Source organism: Rattus norvegicus, chromosome 9 (genome assembly GCF_036323735.1).
Source record: "Rattus norvegicus strain BN/NHsdMcwi chromosome 9, GRCr8, whole genome shotgun sequence".
NCBI lineage: Eukaryota > Metazoa > Chordata > Mammalia > Rodentia > Muridae > Rattus > Rattus norvegicus.
The window spans coordinates 3,473,709-3,500,770 of record NC_086027.1 but is presented as its reverse complement, the minus strand read 5'-3'; the positions used below and the strand labels follow the sequence as shown (position 1 = coordinate 3,500,770).

Below are 27,062 nucleotides of genomic sequence, written 5' to 3'. Positions count from 1 at the left end.
TGCTTTCAAGTATATTTTAATGATGAATTCTGTTTTGTTTTGTTTTTTTGTTTGTTTTTGTTTGTTTTAAGGAGGGATTTTTTTTTCCTTTACAAAGAGTTTGATCGTGCAGTGCTCTCACTTGACACAATTACAACACGGGGAAGTTCCCAGCTTTCGAGGTTTTCTTGACTCTGCACTGAACAGACATGACTGCCTGGCACCAGGAGGAACTTGTTCATCACACCAGGATGGACTTCTCAGAAAGGATCTCTCAAAGCAGTTAAATCACCCTGTGGGAGTTCACAGGAACAGATCACACACTGTTTTTCAACCTCGTCTTTCATTTTCACCTCCCAAGAAACCATCTTTTCCTAACTATTCACTCACCCAAGAAAACTAAATTCTATGACTATAGTATAGATCCATGTATATGTTATATATGTAATGTGTATGTGTGTGTGTGTATGTTTAATGTAGAAAAAAACTGTCTCCATTCAAAAGCAGTTTTCACTTCCTTTTGCTTGCCACACCACTCCCACTGAGATGCATGGTTCTACCTCTGAATATCACGTGTGTGAATACATTTATTATTTTCTCTACTTCAAGCCAAATTCAGAACTCTCAATAAATTCAATTTATAAATTTAAATGGGAAAAATTTAATTTTTATAAATGTAACTTAGAAAGAAGCATAAATGATTTGCAAATATGCTAAAATATGAAGTGACTCTTAAAATGATCTTTGTGAGAACATTCACAGACCGGGTAGTTGGCTTATGGTATGATATTATGTGGCAGACAGCAGCCTGCAAAGCTATTTCAGCATGAGTTTTCTAAAAGTCTGTACATAAATGAGCACAAATGGCTGGAAAATACAGATTACATCAAAATATTAAGTGGTGGTTCTCTGTAGGTATAAAGTTAGTAGATGAGCTCGTGTCAATTTCGTAGGTCTATGAATGCTAAGCTTATAATGAGTTTGTATTACATATAATAATTATGGAAAACGGTTACCAACAAAAGTTAAGCTGTATCAGAGAAATCCTGTAGGGGCTGGAGAGATGGCTCAGAGATCAAGGACACTTGCTCCTCTCGAAGAAGACCTGAGTTTTTTTCCTAGCACTCATGTTGGGTGGCTCACAACCACCTCTAACTCTTACCTCCAGGGGTCCAATGACTGTGGATTCTCTCACACTTGGTTCAATTACAGGAACCCTGCAGAGCACAGTGCTAAATATCAAGGCTTAGAGTTGAGCTTCAAAGTGTGGACTCTTTCACATTCTTACTAAAATGAAGTAAGTGTTCACATACAAGCAATGCAAATGAGAAGGTTCACTGTGACACACACTGTCACCAAATGTGCATCCCTGTGCATCAGTGTCCAGTGCACTCTCACTCTATCCTATACGTTTGTCGTCTCCTTTTGATGTCAGAGTAATAGTAGGCTGGTGGCTTGGGTGCATGGTCACAGACCCATGAGGAAGGCTCCATCCTGACAATTACCCATCCCTTCCTTTCCTGTGGGCTGGCTTCTGTCTCAAAGAATAATGGGTGGTCTTCTCCAGGGTCCTCAGGCCTCCAAGAAGTGGTAGGATGAGGTGAAGGATAAGGCCAGTCTCAGACCAGACGTAGGTAGTGTATCTGTTGAGGAATCTACAAAGAAGGGTTCATTTAGCATAGCTGCATAGCCAGGATGAGGAGTGTGTAGGGAACGTGTTGCCACCATTTGCTGGCTACTGTCATGTGTCAAGTTGACACAGGCTAGAGTCATTTTGAAAGAGGGAAACTCAACCTGTGGGAAACTTGTAGTGCATTCTCTTGATTAACAATTGATGCAGGAGGCCCCGCTCACTGTGAGTGGTGCTGCCCCTGGGTTCCTAGTTCTGGCTGCTATAAGAGCAAGCCAAGAAAAGCAGGTCAGGAAACAGCCACTCCTATGCAGTCTGTGCTTTAGATTCTGCCTCCAGGCTCCAGCCCTGCCTTCCCTGGATGAAGAGCTAAGGGCCATAAGCTGGTGAAGCCTTTTCTCTTCAAGTTGCCTTCAATCGTGGTGTTTTATCACAGCAACAGACCCAGAGCTAAGACACAACCATCCCTGTTACCTGATGGCTCAGGTTCAGCCACCTGACAGAGAGTGGAGTATGGTTAAACCAGGAGCCAGACACCAACCAATCCCAGCCTGTGTTTCCTGATCACCTAACTAGATTTTTATTTTAAGAGAAAATTTGTTTAAATTAAAAAGCCATCAAAAAGATAGATGACATTATTCAGGTAAAACTTCCCACAATTCATTGCATATAAATATACACACAATGGGAAATACATTCTGGGTTTTAACCATTACCCTCCTGGCAACACATTGAATCTTCCCACAAATGTTCATGATTTGCCGTCTGCTAAACTGGCAATGATGCATGTGCAAGACTCCCAGGTCAATTGCTCTTTACGAGTAAAAGGACACATCTCCGTTCACTCTTTCATACTCTCTCTCTCTCTCTCTCTCTCTCTCTCTCTCTCTCTCTCTCTCTCTCTCACACACACACACACACACACACACACACACACACACACACACTGTGCTTAAATACAGCAGAGATGGCCTGTGAGGTGGCTCAAAATGTAAGACCTTTGTTGCCCAGAATGACAACCTCAGGTTGATCCTCAGGAGTGACAGATGAGAGGAGAGAACTGACCAGCAAGCTTCCCTCTGACCTATACGTACACTAAAATTTAATATGTGTACATAAATATAAATATATGTGTACATAAATATAAATATGTATATATGTATACATGACAGTGACTAACTATTCCTTTTATGTCACATGTGTGTGTAAAACTGATTTTGTACAAGTGTGCTAAATGTCATCTGATGGGGAAAGAATAAGTGTACTGTTTTAAGGAATGATATTGGAACAACTGGATAGCTACAGAAGGAACCAAATCTCTATCTTTACCTACACCATACCCTAAAGTTAATTCAGAATGCTTCAGAGACCAAAACATAAACAAATCTATAAACCATTTGAAGGAGGACTTCAGGAAAATAACTGCAGAATTTAGGATGGGCCATGATTTTTTTAGGAAATTGGAAGTTTGAAGCACATGTAAATCATACCATCAAAATCAAGAACATTACTTCTCAAAGAACATTATTTAAAGCAATGTAAGTTTTTTCTCAGAAGCTAGGAATTTGGTCCATACTTTTAATTCCAGCACCATCACTCGGAGGCAGAGGCAGACATATCTCTGAGTTTGAGGGCAGTTCTATTTACAAAGTGAGCCTCAGGACAGTCAGAGCTACACAGAGAAACCTTGTCTTGAAAAATGTAATAACAAAATAATAATAATGATGATAATGATGATGATGATAATAATAATAGTTGTTTGTTAAAGAAAAGGACAGTGGCAAGACCTCTACCCTCAGCACTTGGGAGATGGAGACAGGAGGAGAAAGGAGTTCAAGGCCAGCCTGAGCTACACAGTAAGTTTGGCACCAGCCTGGGCTACAAAAAATAAAACAGTGAAGGAAGAAATGGAGGGAGGGAGGGAGGAGGAGAAGGGAATCTGGGAAAAAACATCATTAGCAATCTACGTACCTGACATGGACCTTACGTTCAAACGGCATTTACAATTTAATAATAAGGAACATTAACAAAGGCTAGAAGAGCCATTCCCAAGAAAGTTAACAAACTAGAGAATAAATAAGGCACCCAAGATTACTGATCACTAAAGAGCAGCTGATTGAATCCATATGATATCATGACACACTCACTAGAATTGGTAAAATTAAAGACTAACAATACCAAACATGGATGAGGATGTGAAGAACCTGGAACTCTTGGTACATTGGCTGCCAGTAGGTAATTACTGTAGACAACAATCTGGTAGGTTGTTATGAAGTCAAGTATTACCAATAAAACACTTGGTAATTGTTATTGTAGGTATTTATCCAAGAGATGTGGAAACACGCAATCGCGGCAAGGAATGCATCTGGACATATAGAGAAGATTTTTCTTGAAAGCTCCTGCCAGGAAGCAACCCAAATGTCCATCACAGATGAGTGGACAAACAAACTAGGATAGAGACCACTCAGCCATTATAAGGAGCAAAATAAGGACCAGAGAAATTGCTCAGCAATTCTGAGAGCTTGATGCTCTTACAGAGACTTGGGTTAGGTTTCAAAAACCCAGGGGATAATTCACGATTGTCTACTCCGATTCTAGAAGTTCTGAGGTCATCTTCTGGCCTCTGCAGGTACCAGGCATGCACATCACACACACATTCATTCTCTCTCTCTGTCTCTCTCTCTCTCTCTCTCTCCCTCTCCCTGTCTCTCTGTCTCTCTGTCTCTGTCTCTCTCTCTGTCTCTCTGTCTCTCTGTCTCTCTCTCTCTGTCTCTCTCTCTCTCTCTCTCACACACACACACACACACACACCACAAAGGGTGACTCTCACAGTCATACATTATACAGTGATTCAAAAGCACACTCACTATATAGTTCCATTCTTACAAAGTTCTAAAACTGAGAAATTTATTCATAATGGTAAAACTCAAAACAGTGCTTGCCTAGGGTAGGGAGAGGAAGTGGAAGACGTGCCTGAGAGCCATGGTGGGGAGAGTGCCACATCAGGGTTACAGCACTGATATGCAGGTATACATGTTCAGCAAATCATTAAAATAGATGTGCATCCTAAAGATAATATATGCAGCATTATGTAAGTAGCAGTCAAGAATATTCACACGCCACATTAATTAAAATGAGTTTCCCCTGGGGAACACATGGGGAAGTTGGATTTCACCTAGTTAATACATGTTCAAATAAGACCCATCTTTGTAAGACTGTAGGCTCTCTGTGTGTCACTCTGTCCCTCTCTGCCTGCATGCGTGTGTGTGTGTCTGTGTGTGTGTGTGTGTCTGGTGTCTGTGTCTGTGTGTGTGTGTCTGTATGTGTTTGTGTGTGTGTGTCTGTATGTGTTTGTGTGTGTGTGTCTGTGTGTGTGTCTGTGTGTGTTTGTGTGTGTGTCTGTGTGTGTCTGTGTGTGTGTCTGTGTGTGTCTGTGTGTGTGTGTCTGTGTGTGTGTCTGTGTGTGTTTGTGTGTGTGTGTCTGTGTGTGTGTCTGTGTGTGTGTCTGTGTGTGTGTCTGTGTGTGTTTGTGTGTGTGTCTGTGTGTGTTTGTGTGTGTGTCTGTGTGTGTTTGTGTGTGTGTGTCTGTGTGTGTGTCTGTGTGTGTGTGTCTGTGTGTGGGGGGGGATATGGGGGGGACCCTCTTTCTATGTCACCCTGTGTGCACATATGTGTTTCTTAGTCACAGCCCAGCTAATTATTACTTAAAGGTGAACTATTTCACTGACATGGAGATAAACCACACATTCATACGCTCACTGGAAAGTTTGGAAATAATTTAATGCACAGACTTGCTTCTTTTCTGGCTCTTATTCAAAGCTAAGTGTGAAATAAATAAATGAAAAAATTGAATAAACAGATATCCACCTCTTTCACTACAAAATAAACATTTCATCAGACATGAAACAAAAAATTTTCCTGTCATCACATGATAGAAATGGCACCTGTGAGGAGGTGCAAAGTAACCTAGGATTTAAACAGGAGAGACCAGAGAGAAACTGTAAAACACTCCCACGCCTCTCGAAGTCACTCAGAGTTTGAGAGGTTACTCTGTTGGGTGGGACACAGAACTCAGAGCTCTGGAGCGGTAACCTACATACTATCCCTGGGCAGCCTGCTAGAAGTGTGGGCACCACAGCAGCTACATGGACCTGCAGAAAGAATCACGGCTTCCGTTTACACAATCCCAAGTGACTCCTATGTCCATTAGATTTTTAGTAGATGTGCCTTCTATCTGAGTGGATGTTAGTCCAAAAGTCACTGGAGTGAGGCATAAGACTGGGGGCCGGGGGTGGGGTAGGGTAGGGTGGGTTCGCAATATGAAGATATTTGGGTTTTCCTTTACGTAGCTGTGTTATTGGACTTTAATTCAATGATCATGAAATAGCCTGTAGATTATATATTAATAGGGAATTCTAACACGCAGTAGCACAGTGTTAGATCAGGTAAACAGGAAGCTCAGCAGTCTCTCCTCCAGGGAAGGTGGGCTCCTCTGTACTCGTCAGAGTGTCTGTTAACCCCAGTTACATGTCACATCTTCTTGCCTGCCACAGTGGCATCTCAGAACACTCAGTGAAGCTCACCTTCTCCAAGCCAGTCTTGACCTGAGTTAATCTGCACCCTGTAAATGGACATGACTAAAGTGTTAGCTAGAAGCAGTAGTTACGTAAACTTACTGTTATGACGGTTTTTGGAGGTAGAAACAAACCATATTCCCCCCACAAAGGATGCTAACCCACAAAGGGATTCCAGGAAAAATGAAATTTAAATACAATAATGGTTTTGTTTGCGTTTGATATCAAGATACAGAAATATTAAAACCTTATCAACATGATCCCTTTAAAAGTTCTTATGAGAAAACCATTACCAACCACATTAATACATAGATTTCTCCATTTCTAAATATGTGATTTGAAGATTTTCAAAAATCATACATTAAAAAATGCATGTACTTTGTTCTTTTGTGTGTGTGGGGGGGTGTTTTGGCTACACATACATACTTGTACAACCTGTGTGCCTGATGTTTGTGGGGAGCAGAAAGTGGTGTCAGATCCCCTGGAACTGAAGTTAGAGGTGGTTGCGAGCTGCCATGTGGGTAGTCAACACTGAACCCAGGGCTTCTGCAAGAGCAGCCAGTGTTCCTGACTGCTGAGTCTCCCTTCTGGTCCTCTGCCTGCCTTTCACCGAAATCCACATTTCAAACACACACACACACACACACACACACACACACACACACACACACCCCTGTACCCACCACTCACATGAGCGAGATGAGAGCCTATCCACAAAGCCCTTCAAACTCGAACTCAAGTTTTTCTATTTTATTGGATATTATTCTGCATATTCTGTTTTAAATCATTCTATCCTTTGTGTCTGTCGGTGTTTTGTGTTTTGTGTTTTGGTGTTGGGGATCAACATATTAGGCAAGTGCGGTGTGTCTGAGCTATGTTTTTAGCCCTGTGTTATTCCACTGTCTTTCAATCCTTTGAAAATGCTTGTAACTATTCACAACATTGATCTCACCGCCTTTACAGGTAAAGACCTAGTATTTACAAAGCACTTGAAAGATAACACAGAAAATTTGAGAGAAGACACTGGTGGTTTCAGAATGGAAAAGGGGACATGTAAGACATCTAAAAGGAAAAGAGTGGGGAGTGTCACACAGAGAAAAGTGAGAAGAGAAAAATCTGGTCCCTGCCTTTTGTTTTGGCCCGCTCAGCGCCTATACTTCCGCATGCACCCCTGGCCTTCCTGCTCTGGACCTCTTTCTGATCCCACTTCCGGTTCCTGTATTCAGCTGCCTGTCATGTCTCAGTTATCTAAAGATGCCTTTTGTGCTCTGAGACCTCTAAGTCCGTCTGGAGGATGTGACCTGGTTCTTGCATGCCAGTCCTCTGTCCCTGGTATGTGCAACCTAACCATAACGCTCCTTCTTTTCCCTGTGCAGGTCCCGTCTCTGCCCATTTTGGGATTGATGGTTAAAGAATCTAAGTGCACAGCACTGTGGAGGACCAGCTATTTGGATACACTGTATGCGGTTACTGTTTCTTAGACTCCGAGGGCTTCTAGACCCTGGAAGAAATCACTGAAGTCTCTTATTGACTCTCACTGTAAAGCACTGACCTGGGCTGGAGATCTGCCTGCGGCACAGGAAAGAACTGTAGGATTCTAGGAAACAGAGTGGGTGGAAATGATCTGGTTTTAAAAGGTTTTTTAAAACCTTGACAAATTGGAGGAGATTCTGCAAGCAATGTGCTATGGAAGGACACAGGGAAAAGACTGGAAGAGCTGGAAGTTTACCAGCAGGAGGCCAGTTGGTAGACTGGATCCATGCCAGCCCTAAGCAGGAAATATTTAGACTGCCTACGCAAAATAAATAGATAAATAAATAAATAAATAAATAAATAAATAAAATAAATGGTAGGCAAGAAGAGGAATTTCTCAATAAGAATCTCATGTTAGTTTCTTCATATTCTTAGCTCAGGATCATGGTAAACAGATTTGCAAAGCCATGTTAAATCCTGTTAAATCTCTTCTAAAGGAAACGCTGACATCGCTCACTACTGGTTGTGACCTCAGAGCAGATCAAAGTCGGTTTCCTCAGAGCAAAAAGAGCACAGGAGGGCTTTGGTGGCGAACCAGAGTCTGGTTCGCGTGCAGCCAGAACAGCTTGGCAACCTTGGCTTTTACAATTTTTTTTCAATTGCTAAGACAGGAAATGACGTCAGGCTCTGAACACACTATGACAGCAGGCAGCTGTTATGACAGAACTTTCTGTTTCCAGGCGCGGCACCTCAGAATATTGGCTTCTGTGTGGTGGGTTGTTGAAGACCAACTCTGGTAATGGTGTTAGGTTGAGAAGAGGTGCAGCAGAGGATGCTGGGCCACAGCTGATGGTGAAAGTGCGGCTTTGATCTTCATGCCAGTTCCCCAAGCGCAGCTTATTACCCACTCGGCCTTATCTTTTCAGACTTGAGAGAACTTGATGACCTCACCAGACTCTAAGCTGCATCCTATAAATAAAGTCCTGGCTTCCCTTCTCCTCTTTCTTCATCCTATATAAAGGTTGTGAATGATCTGTTTTCTCAACAACAATGGAAAAATGGAGAAGTAAAGAAAAAAATAAAACCACAAAAATACAGCAGTTTGCTTTTCCCACAATCAAAATGAATGAGCCACCGCCGTCCCCTTCAGTGCTTGGGAGAGGAAGTACAGTTGCAAATGTTACCCGCACTAAACCAGATTAATTTTCCATTCAAGAAGAAAAGTAAGCAGCACGGGGTAAGGGAGGCAAATTGCAGGGCCCCATGATTTAGCACGTTTGAAGTGAAAGGCAATACAGCTATTGAAGGCAGGCTGAGGAGCTCTCTCTTCCTCTCACTAATATCCGCCCACAGGTCGCCTAGCAACCAAATTACATCGTGGAGAACACTCCCAAGCAATAACTGACCCTGAATTTTAATTATTATATTGATGTTGAAGTGGACTAAATAAATAAATAAATAAACAAGCACTCTGAAAGGGCATTCATTTTGATAAGTAAGCTACACCTGCAGACTATAGGATAGCAAAGACAACATAATTTTATTTTATTTTATTTTATTGTAAATCCTTTCCCTTTTCTGGAGCGTTATGCTAAAAAGTATGAAAAGAATCTGGAGAGGCTTATTTAAAATATCATAACTGCTTTATGAAGATGAGAATGGGAATTCGACTTAACAAAATAAACCCTAAAATCTGTGAAAATACTATAAAAAATGTCGATTTTTAATGATTGCATTTCTGAACGACCTTTTAGAAAAATGAGAGCTAACAATCAATGTGAATCATAAAAGACCACACAGAACCCCAGCTCACTTCCTCACACATGTCAGAAATAATAGTTCACATGAAGACAGGAAAGGCAGCCTACCCCAGGTTTCTCCACAAAGTGCTATGCTGTGTATTTTGAGTCCAACAGTTTGAACTGAGCATATTGGAAAGGACTCCTGCCTGTCCATATTGTCACATAGGCATGTTTTTAGAAATGTGTTCTATGAGTTCAGAGTTCCTTTGCCCTGGGTCTGGACACAGCATGTTTGTCACTTCTGGGAAGACACCCTTCTAACCTAGCCTGAGGAGGAGAAGAAAATGTGGAACGCTTCTCACTTCCGTGTGTGCTAAAACTACTGTGTGAAACTTAATTCCCACCAACAGTACTGAGCATGTACCAAAGCAAACAGAGCAGAGGCTTGTTTAGTGCTTAGATCCGGATTCCTCTGATATCCAGCTCTGGAACTCTTTAGGCATCTGGCCTTTTGGCTCACTGGTAAAAAGAAACACCATTAACAATCATCCCTTTGGCCTGTGGGAGTGGCGACACATGCCATTAATCCCAGAACCCTACCTGATCTACAGAATGACAGCTTAGTTTGGGTTTTACTGTTGTGAGCAGACATCATGACCAAGGCAACTCTTATAAAAGACAACATTTGTGGGGCTGGCTTACAGGTTTAGTCCATTATCATCAAGGCAGGAGCATGGCAGGGCCCAGGCAGGCATGGTGCAGGAGGAGCTGATAGTTTTACATCTTCATCTGAAGGCCACTAGAAGACTGACTTCCAGGCAACTAAGATGAGGGTCTTAAGGGCCACACCTACAGTGACACTCTTCCTTCCACAAGGCCACACTTCCTAATAGTACCACTCCCTGAGCCAAGCATATACAAACCATCAGAAAAGTCTACACAGAGAAACCCTATCTCAAACAAACAAACAAACAAACAAATAAACAAATCCATCTGTTTGGATAGTTAAGGTCACTTAGCTCTGTGCCATCAAAGAGTAAACATACAATTTTCAATATTGTTGGTAATATTATACAGTATCATTTCTGTAGTGGGTGCTATCATGTACTTACTGGCTGGATCCCCCTTCAGGAATAAAGTGAATATTCTCTCAACTACAGGGATTGTTGAACCAAGATGACCGTCATCTGTGAGCCCTTTTAGGGATGACTTTACCAAAATGTATGCATTCTTGTAGAAACAGCCTGAAACCAATGAACCTGTGAAAACCAGTAGCAACATTCCCTCAGGGAAATTTGTTGATAATACTATTATAGTTTTGTCTTCTGATGGTCCACTGGGGACATTCCCTCTGCTACCTACAATATGGAGCAGACTATGCTATAATTGTATATCAAAGAGAGATACAAAAATTTAACATACAGAATGCTCTCGACTGTAGCAAGCTCTATGTGTGCACTGTGGGAAAACTGAAAAGCACAGAAACATTAAGGGTGTTCTTTTCTGGGTGGCAACCTCAGAAGTGATTCTTATTATCTTTGTACTTTGTATTCCCAGCTTTACAACAAGGGATAAATTGCCCTTTCTCTGGGATGTGGGGTGGCTCCCAAGGTCTGAGTGCTAATATTACTATTTCCTCCAAATATACAGTGATTATGGGAGATAATCAATGTAATATCCCACAACTACCACAGTAGTCAGCTCACTCTCACATTTCCAATGACTGAGACCTATAGACATCAAGCTTTGACTAAGGGAGCTTGAATGAGAATGCCTTACATAGGTTCATATATTTGAACGGTTTGTCTCCAGGGAGTGAAACTGTTTGGGAAGGATTAAGAGGTGTGGCCTGGTGGAGGAGGTGTGTCATGGGGAGTTGATGTTGAGTTTCAAAAACTCATACCATGTCCATTCTCTGTCTCTGTCTGTCTCTCTTTCTATGTGTCTGTTTGTCTCTCTCTCTCTCTCCTTCTCCCCGCTTCTACTCCTCTTGCTGCCTTTGAGCTAGGATATACTAAGCTCTCAGCTACCGTTTCAACATCCCATCTGTTGTCTGTTGTCTGTCTGCTTCCTGCCATGGTGTCCTTGGACTAACCTGCTACAACTCTATGCAAGGCCCTTATCCAATGATTTCTTTCATAGGAGTTGCCTTGGTCATGGTGTCTCTTCACAGCTATAGAACAGCACCTAAGACAGGGTCTTCTTCCAAACACAAGTTTTTATGGGTGTTCAACATGTAAAGCATCTATAGAAAGGACTTAATTCTAGAAGGCAAGCTGGGGATAGATAGGAGAAGAGGGAAAAGCTCTGCCTCGTAGTTAAGTCTAAAAAGGTTTTCCTCTGAAGACTTTTGGAGTTAAGATTTGGAAATGTCAAAGCCTTCACTTTCAGTTTTGTTGGTGTGATCTGAAGGGACATAAGTCTGACTCCAGTCTGGTTGAAAGCGTAAATGTGAAGTTGACAACGGGAAAGTGGTAATTCTTGTCACTGTAAACAAGTACAGAAGTGCCAAGAGATATGGTTACCAGGGAGGATGATCATGAAGGGCTGCATAGAGAAGTGGGACTTAGCTGTCCTGAAGACTAGCTGATACTTAGAAAGCAGAACACAGATCTTTAGCCAAGGGAGTGCATCCTGGATGTGGACTGTGATCAAAGCACAGGAGGGAATCCGTGTGGGAGTTTGGGGTACAGTGAGCAGTGCCCACCTTCCCTATTGGAGCTAAGGAGGCACTCAGAAAATAAAGAGGCCATGTTAAATCAACATAGTGTTAGAAGTGTCTGCACAGAAACACAGCACTAGAATCCTTGAGAGTTCCTAAGGAGCAGAAGGTGATCTATCGAATATTTTGCTATTCACAATAGAAGGAAAAATGAGGCAGAGGCACGAAGGGATGATGCCATGGCTTTAAACTAAGTGAGGCTCATACAGGCCAGCCCGGAACAGTCCCTGACAGCAGCTGAGCACTTGAACTTAAGTTCAGTAACAATAGTTTTCTGATGCTTGTGTAACGAGGTCACATCACATATGTTATCATTAGCTTGTCAACTTGTCAACACCTTGAACCACCTGGGAGTTTCTCTGTAAAGGACTCAGATCAGGTTTTCCTGTAGGATATCTGCTTGATTATTAATTGATGTGGGAAGACCCAGACCACTCTGTGTGACACCATTCCCTAGGTAGCAGATCCTAGAGGGAATTGATGCAGAGGCCACGGAGGAACACTGCTTACTTGCTTGCTCATCATGGCTTCTCAATTTCATTTTATAAATCACTCAGGACCATGTCCCCAGGAGTGGCACCACCCACATTAAGCTGGGACCTTCCACATCAATCATTATTCAAGAAAATGCCCCAGAAACATGGCCACAGTCCAGTCTGATGGAGGTAGTTCCTCACTGAAGTGCCCTCTTCCCTTGTGATTCGAACTTATGCCGAGTTGTCAAACCCTAACAAGCAAAGGTTCAGACTAGAGCTGGTCTGTACTGTTAGTTATAGAACAGCTGTTAGATAGCTGGACAAAACTAGAGGCTCCGGTGTAGAAAGCAAGGCCTGATCAATTCCACCACTGACTTCAAATTGCCTGCGCTGGAGCCAAATAGACTCTTATGTACCAAGTGGCATCAGAAGTGACTCGGAGAGGTGCCTGATGGGACTCAATGGTATCATTTGGAACAGCCATCTCCAAAGTTCCAAATCAACAGGTATTTTTGAATCTCATACACTCCAAGTAGGCATTTCATCTTTATGTGCATTCCTGTCAAAACAGCTCCAACCTGCCAGATTTGTCTCTCGTCCCTTTGCTTCACCCAACTCTTTTAATTGACATCTTTTAAGTCTTCATCATTTCTTAGACTTTTCTCACACCTGTGGAATGGTATACCTATAGAGTTGGCTAACTCATCCTGACCAATTTGCTGGGAAATCCTCTTTCCTGCTTCCTGCCTACTCCACCAATTTCTACCTCCTTAACCATACTCAGCAGGTGTCTCCCATCATGTCAAAGTCAGGTCAAGCATCACCTTCTTATCAAACTTATGCTTGTCAGAGGACACTTCATTAGGATTTCCTCGAACGCCTACCCTGTGTACTCTCAGTAAATCTTATTTCTGTGTGGGGCTGAGGTCAACAAGGTACCATTTGGTAAGGACAGGATTGTGTGGCAAAGGTAGGGCAGCCACTGTCCTTGAGTCATTTTCAGCCTCTACACTGGAGCCTCTCCCCTACACCAGGGAGCCACTGGCAATTGGGCAAAAAAATGAGTATAAAAGTTGACAGGAGTGGGTGGAATATGTGTCTGAGAATCATCCACTGAACCTCCCAAATCCCTTCCTCTCTGGGAAATATCAACAGGCTATAGACCTGCTCCTGATGGCCTCGTATTGGCAGCACAGTTGCTCAGATAAAGATGGTGGACAGTTTGGCTTCGAGGATAGTAGTAGGGAGCAAATGTGTGCACCAACCCTTTGGGGCAGGTATCTTATTTTTCATCCCATTATCACAGAAGAGGACATTGAAACACAAAGAGGTTAGAGAGGGATGTCCTGCAGAGTACAGCTACAGCCAGAGTTTGCACCGAAGCTCTCCAGCTACAGCATCTAGCGCCTGCACTATGAGCCACTTTGCTGACAGTCCAAGGTCTTCATATCAGTGTTCACTCACGTCACAGTCACTGTACAATAAGCCACAAAGCTAAGGGTATCAGGACCCATGATAGCGGTGAAGTGAAAATAATGAAATTTCAGTGACCGTAGAGTTTGGAATATAGCAAAGAATTTAACTATACATTCTCTTAACCTACCTTTAGTCGCCCAAGAGCCTTTCCTTGTTCACATCTGTATTAGTTCGAATGTCCTGTAAACAAGTTAGAAACAAACATCACCAATAACAAAAACTCTTTGGAATATATTAACTAACCAAACCCTACTCTCCACCAAGGCTAAGAATGCTATCAGACAGCAGCTAAGGCCCAAATTGAGACTTCCCCATCTTGCTATGACTGTCTTCCCTGATATTTCCACCTGTGTATTTTTTAAATGTCTTGATTTATAATTTTCTTTGTTCTGTTACCCTAAAACCTCCATGAAACTGCATCCTCGGTGGAGCTTGTATTGGGGGGACCTAAACGTCAGGGCTTTCAAGGTTGGTCACACTTTATCTCTGGAATAGACCCTTACTCCCTTTGACTTGAGAGCTCAATTTTTGGATTAAAAGTTATGGCTTCACAATGTGATTCTCCAAGTATAATCTACTTTCCATAGAAGGAGTCACCTGGAAGGAAGAGAAGCATCTGCAGGAATTCACTGATGCTAGGCTATCTGTATTAAGACATAAAAAACCCACAAATAAGCAGCCTACTTTTAATTAAAATTTAAAAAATGTTAATTGATCTATAACCAAATAATAGAAGTGATAATTATATGACCAATAATAATAGTTAGAAAACATACATGTACATTAAATTTTTTAGAGTTTTTACCAAACTAAAGATAAATTCTAAACCCCCATTCTTGTCTCTTTTGAGTAGCACTGACAGAAAACAATAGACGTTTTCTCTACCCATCCATACCATGCAGTCCATCTGTCCTAAGCCCATCTCTTACCTCCAAGAAAGGGGTCAGGGTTTCAATGACAGTCCCCACCCCCAACTACTTAGCTGAGGCAGAGAGAGAGGGAGGGAGAGTAAAACAGAGGGAGGAAAGGAAGGAGAGGCAGAGACAGAGAGAAGGGGGGATAGAAAGAGACACACAGAGACTGAGAGAGAGGCAGAGAGACAGACAGAGACAGGGAGAGAAAAGTACAGATTCCCTATGCCTACAGGACAAACTTTGCCCTCTGAACTTTTGTGTTGCTAAGCCCTTCTCACATCCTAAATAGATAGAGAAATTTACCTTTTTCTTGAAGGGGGTATGCTTAGGTTTCATGTATCTGTGTCATAAATGCCTAGAATAATTTTTTTCACATATTTCTGGTTGTTTTCATATTGTTGTTTGGATCAAAGCAAATCAACAAGCTGCAGCCACTTCAACTTTTATTAAATTCATTTTTGCTATGTGCTAAAATTATCATTGCTATTTTGCATGCCCAGTTAACCCTGCATGGCTTGCATGGAAAATGCATGATTGGACGCGTGGGTCCCTAGGTAGATGCTTAGGAGCCTAAAGAACATATTTACAGCCTTGCTTGTTTTTCAAATATACCACGTCTAAAATAAATAAGTTCATTTGCACAATTTAAAAAGGAAAAAGTCTCAACTCTGTCTGTCCTAACAACCTGAGCTAACTCATCCAACCCATGGAGCAAAGTAAGGGTGAGAGGCAGACGTGTATTTCACCAGCAAGTCACGTGACCACCGAGGGCTGCAGAATGAGGGTGCCTGAAAAATGGACCTAGATCCTTCTTTGGGAAACTTAGCATGAGACTTTGAATTTAATTTTTTAAATAACTTTTTAAGGATATGTTATGCATATCATATAGTTGTAGTCAAATGTATCTCTTTGATTTATGCATCACTTCTGGCTTTACAACATACTCCCTATTGCTTGAGGATATAAATTAATTTTAAGGGGTGATTACTCTTATTCCAGGATACAGTTTTTCCTGTTGGCTAATTGTCCTCTGAGATACTTAACTGTTTATTCCAAGGATTAAGAGGATAAATTGTGTCTTTGCTATGGTTTGTATGTGTGTGAGGGTGCATAAGAACATAAACACTTAAAAGACTTTAAGGATTTTCCCCACTATTACCTCTTTATAAACAAACGAACGAACGAACCTGCTTCCCAAGTTCCATACCTTAGCTATAACTCTGTAAAAACAGCTCTGAACATTTTTCCAATTGATATTTTAAGTCCTATCTCAAAGGCTTACAAAGACATCTTAACGTTTCCATAGACTCTCAATGTGCTGCATCATAATGACATAGTTGGGACTGAAATTCATCTTTATTTTTAGGGTTTTTTTTTTAGACAAAACAGAGACTGGAGAGATGGCTCAGCAGTTAAGAGCACTGGCTGTTCTTCCAGAGAATCTGGATTCACATCCCAGCATGCGGCTCACAAACACACCCGCAACTCCAGTTCTAGGGGATCCAGTTCCCTCCTCAGGCCTTGCCAGCAGCTTCATGCACATGGTGCACATGCAAGCATAACTCATACACATGAAAAGAAATGTCTGTTAAAAAGGGAATAAAAAGTTTAGGGAAACATATTAAATGATTAAAATACTTTATACAAAGATAAACAGGTGACTCAAAAGGAATAAAGTCATAAATGTCAAACTTTGTCCTGCTTGAATGCCTCACAACCTGACATGAAAGCTAATGCTTTTCTTTCTAACAAAAACTATTTATGTATTTTACCTGCATTGAGATCTGAAAAAACAGCCTCCTGTATCTCTATCAGTTAACATTAACTCATTAAAATTGTTTTTAATATTCAACAATAACAACAACAATATTAAGATTGAAGTGTATTCTAAGAAGTTAATAAAAGTCAAACTTAAGGCTGGACTCTGAGACCACAGTTTTGCTCAGTTAACTCTCTTATCCTCTTCGAGTTGAGAACTTCATTTCTGAGTTGACAGCTAGCTTCTACACTATATGAAAATGAGGGCATGACTGCTCCAAGGGATGGATGAGGAGAAGGTTTTTATTGTAGATATGAGGCAGAGTATAGCCAGAGGCAACTGGAACAGTCCAGACTTAACTAGGCCATGAGAGGGAGTGGGAGAGAGGGAGAGAAAAAGAGAGGGAAGGAGGGAGGGAGGGAGGGAGGGAGGGAGGGAGGGAGGGAGGGAGGAAGGGATGAGAGAAAAGGGCAGGCAGGCAGACCAAAAGAGAGACAGACTCAAGGGATGAGATAGAGGAGAGAGAGAGAGAGAGAGAGAGAGAGAGAGAGAGAGAGAGAGAGAGAAGGAAAGGGAGTGATAGAGTGACAGACAGAGACAGAGAACCACATGAACACTTGGCTGAAGTGGCAGGGTTATATAGCCAAGCCCTTGGGCTAGAGAAAGTAAGGACAGGGGCATCGTGAGAAGAGCTGAGAGGAGCCACAGGTACTGAGGAAGCCTAGGGACCCTGCAGGCACTTTGGTAAGCTAACAGGTACCACAGTTACCCATTTATCCTGTTTCTTTAGGACTTGAAAGATACTAGGTTTGCCCCGGCGACCTTACCATCTACATGATGGGAAAAGTTTACTAAAGAAATAAAAAACCATTAAGAACAGGTTGGGTGAGTAATAGCCTGGGTCTCAGAGGGATGGGTAAGACACTGACACTCTCAACAGAGTAAAGTAGAAAGCTGTGTCACAGCACAAGATAGGAATCCTAGCACTCAGGAAGCTGAAGCTAGTCTGAGTCAAATAGAAAGACTACTTGAAGAAAGAAAAGGAAAAGGCACAGGCAGGGGCAGGTGGAAATAGGGGATACGGGGCTCCAGGTAACCATACAGACTTAACCTTTCACCTCCTAGAGTCACACTGTGACCACCCTCTTCTCTCTCTCCTTCCTCTCTCTCATGCTCTCCTTTCTACCTTCTTCTTAGACTGCCTAGAGCAGGGACTTCACTACTTGCAAGGTGGACCTCAGCCCAGCAGCCTTAGCATCCCCTGGGAGCTTGAAGGAGCACAGGTTCTCAAGTCTACCCAAACCAACTGACATAGGCCTGCATGGTCAATAGACCTTTCTGGGTGGGTAATTGGCAGGCCTATGGAGCCAGAAGCTCTGCAGTGAGACACATCTCAGTACTGTCACCTCCTTGAGCCTAGGTGAAGTTCCTACACAGTGAGCAGCATCAGGGTTGGGCCTGTAACTACCACAGCTCACCAAGCACTAAAGTAGGTTTGTGGGTCTAGAGTACCTGGTCCCCTTCTCTCTGTTTGCCCCACCCCACCCCACTGTTTGCAGCAGAGTTAGACGGGAGAATAAATTCTCTGAACACAGAACTTTAGTCTTCATGTCTGAGCAAGGCTTGGGTGCTCTGAGTCTCCTGCTTTTAGTCATCTCATGACACAAGCATGTAGGAGAGTCCCAGCAAACTAGAGCAGGCCTCTGCTGCTTACACAACCATTTCAACAAAAGCCGAGTGCTTCCTGTAGGGGCCCAGGCTTGTGCCTGGCCTCAGTCTCCCCAGAAGGCTCCCCACCACCTTCCCTTGGCTGCCTGTGCTGGCTCTCAGTGCTGCAGTGGGGGCAGCTACAGAGACTCAGCACTCGCCCTGCAGGCCTGGTGAGTCCTCAGGGTCTACACACAGAGGGCTGACTGGTCAGGGTCTAGTCTCTTGTCAGAGCAGCACCCTGGCTGGTACAGGCTCCCCTGCCTTGCTACACCAACACTAGGTTGGGTAAGGCCTTCAGCATTGCCAACTCTGTTGATTACTTTTTCACCTGTAACGAATGTGACCAGAGATGCTGCCACATGAGTCATGTGATTCCTGTGCCACAGTGGAGAGGGAGTCCCATCTCTTATTTCTCTGTGACCATTGGTCTTAGCCTTTTCCTTTTCCTGTCAAGTTGACTGAGCTGTGAGGTCTAAAGAGACCATGAAGCCTAAAGAGGAAAATGCCCACCTATAAAAAGGGTTAGAACAGCAAGTACTTTTTTAATTTTAAAAAGATCTTTCAGAAAGTGTTTTTTATAAATGCAACTGGTCTTTATGCTAGATGCAGAAAACTGAAAAATACAGAGAAGCATTCATTACCCGTGATGCCTCTATGAAGAGTAAAGCATCCATCACCCATGATACCACTGTGAAGAGAAAGCACCTTTCACATTTTGGTAAATCTCTCACTGAATTTCATAAACCCAAAGACTGAGAGTAAGTGAATTTTCTGTATGACTGGAGATGTCTGTGGAAGTCAATGCAAATACACTTTCCTCTTGCCGGTGGAACCCTCCTATCAAAGCCGTCAGAAACAGAGCTACTTACTACGAACGGCTGGAAAGGCTACCTCTAACACTACCTGGCACTTTGTTAGTGACGGCTTTAAATTGAATTCCAAAAGTAAGACATACTTATCTCAGGCCAGTGCCCACATCGTGGTACTTAACCTCAGATTCTTTTCTGAGTGAGCGGGAGGAGAAAGACCAGTTGGCAGCCGTGCTCAGACTCCGGGTGCAAGCTTCAGAACAACCTGTCTCCTCACAGCCTGCTGGATCGCTTGAGCCAGCACCAGGCGATGAGAATTTAGGACCAGAGAGGCAAAAGCCAGTCCTTCTCACAGGGATCTAGCCACAGGGCATCTGACATTCCTAGATTCAAAGTCAGACATTGTGAACTTCAGACTGGGTGCCTCTGGTTGCAAAGCACACAAATTCCTTTAGAGAGAGGGGAGGTGATTGGAGACTACCAAAAGCTTATGTTCTGAAAGTGTCAAATGACCCTGGTGATGGGCAAGGCACCTGTGGAGGTTAATCATCAACAGGTCTGGATTTAGACTTAGGCAAGAGACACCTCTGCACCTGAAAGGCTCTTTGCAGAGAATGTCAGCTGAGGAGGGAAGACCCACCCAGAATGTGGACTTTACCATCTAGGATCTGGAGCTCTACACTGAATAAAGGAAGAAAAAAGAGCCAGCCATTGGGCCAGCATTCCCTTCTGCTGCTTCCTGGCCCTCTGGATTCTTAGGCAGCAAGGACACCCCACCACAGGCTTCTACCACCGTGAAGCTGCCTGGACTACACCTCTGTACCACAGTGGGCTGTCGCCCTTGAATGAAGAGTCAAGATTAATTCTTTCTTTAAGTTGCTTCTGACAGATGCCACAGCATTGAGGGGTCAACAGTGCCTTGTTCATCGTTGTCTCCAGTGTAAAATACCTGCCTTCAGGAAAGGAGCTCTATTTCCCTGTGAGTTCTGTGAAGAAGAAAGGATCCAGGACACAGAATCTGCCTGGATCCTTCACCTCTGAGGTCAGAGATTACCCAGCCCCCAACTATGATTCCCCAAAAGGACCAAAGAAGGAAAAGTGCTCCAACTTCTACTGGGAAATGGTGAAGGCACTGAGCTTGGCTGGCCCTTGTGGTGCCAAGGAATAGTTTATAGAGAGCAGCATCTGCCATTCAATGATTAACAACAACAGAAATTACTGTGAAAGTAATTTTCAAGCACAAAGAGAGATTGGCACAGATCTTGCAAAGAGTTCTGAGTATCAACTCAGTAAAACTTCAAGTATCAAACTCAGTATTCTCCCCACAGGCCTTCACTGCTGTGAGTTCAGGCTACTCAATACCCACAATGCATCTCTTAACTTAAACTCTTCTCTTCAAATGAGTATTTAACTTATTCAGGGCTTCACTTCTAGTGCTGACTTAACTTCTGGGAGGCACTAATCCTTGAAGCCACACTAATTTGTAGACTGATTTACTGTAGTGCGTGCTCTCTCTATGTAAGTATCTAGAGAGTTATGAAAATATTCATCCCTCTGAGTTCCTAAATTGGTTTTCTTGTTTATGTTTTGCAAAAGAATCCAGTGTTCATTGTCAGAGAGAGACCAAGTACACACCTGTTACTGAATCCTAATCAGGCAAGGGAAGCTCTGTGTGTGTGTGTCTGTGTGTGTCTGTGTCTGTGTGTGTGTGTGTGTGTGTGTGTGTGTGTGTGTGTGTGTGTGTACAGCCCCCATGACAACACTGCTAATTCATTCCCAATGCCATCTGAACAGGAATCAGCTGGACTGTTTAGGCATCCAGCTTGTTCACAGAGAAGGCTGAAAGAGACTTCTCTTGCCTGAGTTAAGCAAATGTTAGCCATGCTATCAGGATCTGAAGATGCCAGATGGCAGCTGCCACACCTTGCCCATTACCAATCAGCAACAAACAGTTGGGCCTGACCAAACAACTGTCCTAGGCTCTGGCTCCTAATCATCTGTTGATTATAAATAGAAGCTTGGTGCCATGAAAAAGGACAAAGCACTCAATCCAGCTATCCAGGAAGTCTGGCCGAATACAGCAGAACCGTGAGCACTGGGATGGAGCTTGAGAGTGGAAAAACACTAAGTCTGAGAAGAAGAGAGAGTGTGCCAGCAGGAGACATCTGCAGCCAGAAGCAACAGGTGTTTTCATGAATTCTAGAATTAGCTCTGGACTGAAGAGGAAGGCGTGTGGAGGGCTGAAGCTCTCAAAATGTAAAGTCCTCTAGGTTTGACAGGTAACTACTGTTAGTTTCCTTAAGAAAATAGAACAGCAGATCCAAAACATGGTGCCAAGCTTTTCCATACCAAACTCAATGCTAGTGCATGATCCTGCTTTTATGTAAGGTAACCACTACCATATTCCCCATTAGAGACAACCCGAGTTATCCTGTTCTTTGCTGTGCCCTGAGCTATCCCCAAATGTAGCCTTTGGAAGAGATTTGACTTGTGTCCCGGTGCCCGATACCCATAATCATCACCTGAAGACAGAGGGCAGGAGCAGGAAACAAAACTGGGATTATGGGTAGTCTACTGTTGTAGGAGACTCTGGGTCCATTTATACACTCTGGATAAAATGCAAAGAAGCCAACAGGAAAGGAATGAGCAACAAAATAGAACAAAAACACAAGCTGAGCTGAGTGTAAGCACCAGAGAGTTACCTGTCCTGTTGTTACCCAGGGCACACTCAGAGGCTGAGGCACAAATACAAGCAGGCCCAAGAGCCTCTCCCATGTGAGTCTCCTTTCACCAGAGACAGCCGGGCACGTCCTTCATTGCTGACAACTGGAACAGGAGGAATGCAGGGACAGAACCAGCAGCACTGTGGACTTGGTGAGGCTCCAGGGAGCTGTGTGTTTGCGTATGTGTGTCTCTAACACAGCTCCTTCCTTCCAGGGAAATCTGACTGGTGCTCAGCTCACATGCTCTAAAAGCCACTCTTGATATGCATGTAGTTATTATACTTTGAGACTTGAGAGATTGAAAACCACTAGTGAATTTAGTAAGGCTTGTATTTGGTCCCTTACCAACCCATCTGGGTAGTTTCAAATCCTATGAAATCTGCAAGACAAGTAGAACACTGGATAGGGATTCTGGGTCATACACTCTTGCTTCAAAGCTCAGCACTCTGATTAGAAACCCATCTTCTCTCTAGCACTCTGGACACATTGGAGATTTGAAGCACTTCAGTGGTGGCCTTTTCCTTGTTTTATGAATAATAACTTTATCAACATTTTCCTGTGTGGATACATTCATTAAAGAATTTCTTGGTTGTTTTTCTTTTTTCTATTTTTTGCAGGACATGTTATTTGTTTGAGGGAATTTTTGTTGTTGTTGCTGCTGCTGTTGGTTTTTAAATGGGGTCTCATGTAGGCCTGACTGGCCTTGATTTCCTTGATCTTTCTGCCTCCACCTTCCAAGTGCTAGGATTAGGGGAATGAGCCCTGCCTTACCTCTCTTGGTTGCTTTTCATTCTTCAAATTAATGTCCATCAAAGTTAGGCCTCTTGCTAAACCCTTACGGAACCCTCTTCCCTTTCTCTGTTTTCTAGCAGGTTTATAACTTTGACCTCATGGCTCAGGTCAGTACTCTCTGAGAGGTTCTGAGAAAACCAATATTATCTCAGTAAGGAAGGTGTATTCTCTCACAATCTGGTACTTGGAAAGTGTGATAAACAGTACTTGGCAGAATTTTCCAATCGCACAAATGTGTCTCAGAAGATAGCACAACAAAATTATAGGAAAATGGGTGGGCCTCCAATAAGGCTAACTTTCCACAATACAGGTTCTCAGAAGAGCCCACTGGAAGCTTTGATCAAACAGTTTTTTTTTTATTCTAGAAGACCTTCTAACTACTAGTAGAAGTTGATAGATCCATCAAAGAAAATCTTAAGAGTGACGACATTCAGAGGGGAAAAAAAACCCTGGAGAAATCCATTCCTCCATTTTTATACACAAGGAGATGGTTTGCTGGCCCCACCCCTATACAGGTGTTCTTTTTCAAATAATTTCTGGCCTGTACTCCCGACATCTAGACAGGAGATTCCAGTCACTTGCACAGCTTAGGTTTTGCTTTGTCAATTGAGTCATGACTTCCTTGGAACTACCATCAAGACTCCTGGCCTTCCAGTGGCTTACCCAACCAGGGCCAACATGGCATATCCTCTGAGTTCCTTACCCTGGGTACCAGCTCCATTTCCTACCCATTCCCAGACACCACAAAGTCACCTAAAATGATGAACCCTTCCTCAGTCAACATAGTATGTTGGGTGACCATTGACATTCAGCTAATAGCTGACAAAGAGGGACCAAAACCAGATGTGGATGATGCCATCCATCAAGGAGGACCTTTCACTTGGGTTATCAGAGGCAGCAGGAGAGACACTGAAAATCACTGCCCATACGTGTCCGTGTGACTGTGGGGCCTGGAAGAACATATTTGACTCTATGGGCATGAGCTACAAGCTGTAGACTGTAGGACATTTTTGTCTTCAGGGGAATCCTCAACTCTGCCTTTTGTGCTTTTGGATCAGGGACACGCAGATCACTGAGGGACCTCTTACTGATCAGGGACTTGAGATGCACACACAGAACATCCCTCTGCTATACTTGGGCAGGTTATCGAATGTTTTGTGACTGTTTCATTACTCGAAGTAACACAGGAAGCTGACCACCACAGAGGAACATGGGATTGTCTTATTTTGATTAAGAAAGGGTCTTGCCTAAAATTTAATATGCAGCTGAGAGTGACCTGGAACTCTTGATTCTTCTTCCTGCCTCCCGAGTGCTAGGATTCCATGCCTCTATCACCAGTGTGGGACACCTCTCTTGATTTCCTATGGGGATAGTTCCATACTGAAGAGGCCTCATGGTCTCAACTATTTTTATCACAGCATCAAACAGAAAATGGACAAAAGAATATTTACTGCGTATATCAGATCAGGACATGATTGTGGATAGGATACAAGATGTGAACTCGGCTCTCTGCAGAGAGTAGGACGCAGGCAGAGCCCAGGGAGTGTGTGAGTGATTGCTAAGTTTGGGGCTGGGATGCACACTGTGGCTCACCAACTTTATCCAAGCAAAAGAAGTTAACTTTTAGCAAGGGCCTCATGGAAGGGAAGGGTACATGTGGAGCAGTGGGAAGTTTGGCAAGAGGAAGGCTTTGAGGCGGGACAGCCAGTCTTCCTTCACAGTCTCCCTTGCCAAAGCTCTGTACCAGCAACCCTAACCGCAGCCAAAATGAGAAAAGTGAGAATCAGCAGCCACAACCAGAGTGTACAGGGTGGGGCTGGTGAGCCTCAGACACCAGAGTGCTGTCTACAGGACTTGGGAGGAAGTATTCTCTTCCCATGTGATCTCCTGCTCAGCAAACCACTGTGCTAGTCTCGAAGCCTCTGGACCACAGAAAAAGCTTACTGTGAGTGGAGCTGAACCCTCAGGGTACTCCACACACAGGAGATGTCCATAGCTCAAGTCATCTTACAGAGATGAGGAAGGAAACCCCACTGGGCCTTGGCAAAACTAACGGGGATAGATAGCCAGCATGGGGTGCTGGGCCATCCACTCCAGTGATCCCTGCACCTTTAGCAACTGACGGGGTGAGATGCTTTGCCACATAGTATTTCAACAATATTGGCACACATATTATCCCAAAGTCCTCCAGAGTACTAGAGCAGAAGATGCAGAGATGAGTAAGAAGCTCTTGTATCACTCCCCGGGGGCCAACTGTGCCCTGCCAGGGTGAACATTCTGCCAACACCAGCCCTTCGTATTGATGCTCTCGAAGTATTCTATTAATCAAGATAAAGTGGGGAGAACAGCAGATTTGCTGGCTGAATGCTGCGAATCTTCCCCATCTCCCTCGGCCCCACCATTTTTGTCTAGATCCCACACAACAGTTTCTGGCCAGCAAGAAGGCTAGAATGTAGTTGATTAGGCAGGATAAAAAGAGAACAAACAAACAAACAAACAAACAAACAAACAAACAAACAAAAAACCAGGCAGGAACATCACAAGGGAGCTTAGCCAAGGCTCCTCTTTCCAAACAGCTGCCAGATCTTCCCAGCTCAATGTAGACTTCATGTTTTTGCCCCCATTTATGAGGAGAAGCATGGGAGAGGCCAGCCCAGTTTATTACTATTTGACCATTGCCTCCACTAATGCAAGAGACTGAGTCCAACCACAGTGGCTTTTCCTAGACATGAGGGTCTGGGATAACTGCTGTTATAGGATACCATTGTGATGGGAAGGGATAAATATGTAGTACCAGCCACCTTACCCTCCAGGAAGTCAACAATGACAAGGAAAACCACCACTGGGAGGACTGGTCTATTACCAGATATCCTTATCCAAATGGACCAGCACTGTGATCTGCAGTGAGTAGAAAATATGACCTGCTAAGGGACGTTGATGCTTGCTGCCCCAAACATGTTTATCTCAAAGCTGCTGAGATGGATCACTGGGTGAAGCTGTTTGCTACCAATGCTGACAACCAGAGTTTGATATCTGGGGCCTGGAAAAGAAACAACTCCCTCAAGTTGTGCACATACGCATGCATGCACGCACACATACACTCACGCACACAAACAAACAAACAAACTTTAGAATCTTCCACAGGTTAGGGAATCCATATAGCTTTGCGTGTAAGAACACAGAAGACTGGAGGGACATATACCTTTGGCATCCATCCCTTCTCTACTCACCTCTCACTACACAACAAGGTTACATGGCCATAAATAGTTGTATGGAAGTTACTTAGAAGCAGAGGAGAACATGGGTATTTGGAAGTCTCCTCTATCTTTGCCCCCTTGGGAACCCCATGAGCAATGTGGCTGTGGCAACTGTTTATCTGATGATTGATTCAATAAAACCTTAAAATTTTGTTTCTTGGTTTTCTTTTCTTTTCCTCTTTTCTTTTTTCTCTTCCCTTCCCTTCCCTTCCCTTCCCTTCCCTTCCCTTCCCTTCCCCTCCCCTCCCCTCCCCTCCCCTCCCCTCCCCTTCCCTTCCCTTCCCTTCCCTTCCCTCCCCTTCCCTTCCCTTCCCCTTCCTTTCCCTTCCCTTCCCTTCCCCTCCCCTCCCCTCCCCTCCCCTCCCCTCCCCTCCCTTCCCTTCCCTTCCCTTCCCTTCCCTTCCCTTCCCCTCCCCTCCCCTCCCCTCCCCTCCCCTCCCCTCCCCTTCCCTTCCCCTCCCCTCCCCTCCCTTCCCTTCCCTTCCCTTCCCTTCCCTTCCCTTCCCTTCCCTCCCCTTCCCTTCCCTTCCCCTTCCCCTCCCCTCCCCTCCCCTCCCCTCCCCTCCCCTCCCCTCCCCTCCCTTCCCTTCCCTTCCCTTCCCTTCCCTTCCCTTCCCTTCCCTTTCTTTTGTAGTCCAGATTAAGGCTGAGATCGTCCCACCTCAGCAGGCTGAGCACTGGAACTACAGGCATGTGCCAACACAATGGAGTCCTTTTATGACAAGTCCTGTCCCACACTCAAGAGGTACAGCGTCAAATACAATGGTTCCCAAGTGTCCTGTCTCATTTGTCCAAGTTCGTTTGACCACAGAAGCAAACAGTGATCCTCTGACCTGGACACCTCTTTGGCACTCTGCCCTTTAAGTCTATCCACAGGATGGCTGCAAGGTACTTTATAAAATGGAATCAGCATGTTCTGATGGTTCTGCTCTATGTTCTCAGCCTTGCACAGGCTGTTCCTTCACCCGGCAAATGTGAAATGCTAGGCTGGTGGAGCAGTCTCCACAACACACATGGAGCTGGCTG

General features: G+C 43.8%; 3 long non-coding RNA genes across 3 annotated transcripts; 2 read left to right on the top strand and 1 right to left on the bottom strand.

Moving 5' to 3' along the window:
* On the bottom strand, window positions 1-22,105 carry LOC120094621 (uncharacterized). Its single transcript, XR_005489000.2, has 4 exons — window positions 21,967-22,105; window positions 14,200-14,252; window positions 1,142-1,634; window positions 1-272 (listed from the first exon to the last, which is right to left on the bottom strand). It is a non-coding gene; the product is annotated as an uncharacterized LOC120094621 (long non-coding RNA).
* LOC134480316 (uncharacterized) lies at window positions 7,404-8,756 on the top strand. The gene is made up of 2 exons (XR_010054680.1): window positions 7,404-7,515; window positions 8,397-8,756. It is a non-coding gene; the product is annotated as an uncharacterized LOC134480316 (long non-coding RNA).
* LOC120094622 (uncharacterized) lies at window positions 21,301-27,062 on the top strand. Its single transcript, XR_005489001.2, has 3 exons — window positions 21,301-21,543; window positions 21,986-22,138; window positions 26,671-27,062. It is a non-coding gene; the product is annotated as an uncharacterized LOC120094622 (long non-coding RNA).